Source organism: Arachis ipaensis, chromosome B05, assembly GCF_000816755.2.
Source record: "Arachis ipaensis cultivar K30076 chromosome B05, Araip1.1, whole genome shotgun sequence".
Classification (NCBI taxonomy): Eukaryota; Viridiplantae; Streptophyta; class Magnoliopsida; order Fabales; family Fabaceae; genus Arachis; species Arachis ipaensis.
Window position 1 is genome coordinate 14584821 of NC_029789.2, and position 2616 is coordinate 14587436.

A 2616-nucleotide genomic window follows, 5' to 3' on the forward strand; every position below is an offset into this window, starting at 1 on the left:
TTTTATTTTTTTACATTAATTAATAATTAAGTATAGTTTATATTTACCTCATAATGATCTCCATTTTTTTTATTTGCGCAGATGCACGGGTAGTCAGTGTGAATAGGAGAAAAGTAAGTAAGTAACACGTTTAAAGAAAATATCAATAATAAATGTAATAACAGTGTTCAGAGAAAGAATACAATATTTTTTCTTTTACATTTATATTAGAGTATTGAGTAATTGCTAACTTATATGAAATTTAAATAATTAAATAGGACTATAATAACATCATAGATGATTGAACTTGTACAGCAAAAGATGTCAAGCATGAAGTTATAAGTTCTGATAATTTAGAGAGAAAGCTTAGAGTGCTAACAATTCTAAATGATAATAATAATATGGATATGATAATTGTTTAGATATTGTTGAAAAAAATAATAAACATTGCTAGTGATTTACGTATAGTTTAGAATAATATATCAAGTACTGTAAGCAAAGGACGCTTAACATAAATTCGAAGGGAAGGGAGTTTGAATTAGTGATGCAAAATATGAGGATAAGCTTTAATAAAGTAGTTTTTAATTAATATATTTTTTGTATAGATTTTGAGTTTAGTGTCTATTGTCTAAATATTTTTATTTGAACTTATACATCTTGTTGAAAACAATTTAAGATATAAACATGTATGACAATAACTGAGAAAAGTAATTAAATAAGCAATCATTGATTTTTCTTGCATTTGACATGATATCTGAATAGGGAAAATTATTAAAATCGTCTTCGATTTTTTAATAAGGGAAAGTATGAACAGCCAATAGAATATTTATACAATGTGTATAATAGAAGTTTAGAGAGTATTAAAGATATAATAATTAGTGTTACCTTTTTCCATTAGCTGAAGCTTTTGGGATGAGTGGTATCATGCATGGTATTAGAGCGCTAGTTCCAGAAGGTTAAGAGTTCGAGCCTTGGTGAACCCCAAAATCAGTTTAAGGTTTTGGAAAGATGTTTATTATCGCTAGTACTCGGATGGTTATTCTAGATAGTATGGGAGATGTTCATTTTGTAACTCAATAGCCTATTGTACACATTGTACAAATAGTCCATTATCTCCCTAGCGGAATCCTTTTAATAAATGATAAAAATATTTTTTAGCCAGTCTCATACCTATTGAAATATTTATGAAAATCTTATTGATCTAGTTTATTTAAATATACTATTTGAATGTAATTTGAATATTAAACATTCATTCAAGAAAAAAAGATGTTAGATTATCAAATTAAAATTCAAGAAAAAAATTGTGTTGTTGGTAAAATTATTCTAATTTAATATTTATTATATATTTAATCAATTATGTTTCTATTTCATTAAATATTATTTTTTATGGTGATTGAAAATATAGAATACAAAAAATAATTAAAAAACATTAAATTTAAATAAAAAATATTATTTCAAAAAAATACTTTAATATCCTTCTTCAAGAAAAATTTACATTATGTGGTATCAGAAATCGAGAGAGCAGTGGGTTCGGTGTAGTAACAGAAATATTAAGTTTTTTCACTTCGAAACGAACATCAGGCAAAAACAGAACAAGATTTATGGACTATTTCTGGAAGATGGAACTTGGGCTATTGAGCCGCAGGTGTTAGAGAAAGAAACGAACTCCTTTTTCCAAAAGTTCTTTTCAACAAGAGAGAATATTGATCTAAATGCTATGTTGAACCGATAGCATTGGAAGAGGTGAAAAGAGCTGTAATGACTATAAATTCTTTCAAAATTCCGGGACCAAATGGTTTTCAGACCCTGTTTTATAAGAAATTTTGGAACTCTCTGGGCTATGATGTGTGGGGTTTAGTCAAGAGAGCTTTTGAGGAAAAGATTCTAAATGCTGCAATTTTCGAGACATACATTGTCCTGATTCCTAAAGTTGAAGCTCTTACTTCCTTAAGAGATTTTTGCCCCATCAGTTTATGTAATGTTCTTTACAAAATCATTATGAAAGTGCTAGTGAACAGAGTTAGACCCTTTCTTTCGGAGATCATTGGTCCACTTCAGGGTGGTTTTATCCTGGGAAGAGGTATTACGGAGAACATTATCATTACGCAGGAATTTATGAATTTCATGAAGAACACTAAGTCTAGGAAAGAGATTATGGCCTTTAAGATTGATTTGGAGAAGACATATGACAGGGTAGACTGGAGATTTCTTGAAGCTTCTTTGGTTCGGTTTGGCTTTCCAGGGCTACTATTCATCTTATTATGGCTTGTGTGACGTCATCTTCTTTATCTATTTTGTGGAATGATGACAAACTCTAGAGCTTTAACCCCTAGAGGGGTTTGAGACAAGGGGATCCCATGTCCCCTTATCTCTTTGTGCTTTGTATGGAGTGTCTTGCTTGTTTTATTGTCTATCAGATTTCTCAAGGCTCGTGGATAACGATCTTAGTTTTCAGACATGATCCAAAAATATCCCATTTGATGTTTGCTGATGATCTGTTGCTATTCTGTAAAGCTATGAAAGCTCAGGTAGAGGAGGTTATGAAGTGCATGAACTTATTCTCCAAAGTATCAAGCCTGCGGGTGAATCTTAGTAAGTCTAGGGCTCAATGTTCAAAGAATATTTTTGTGAGAATGA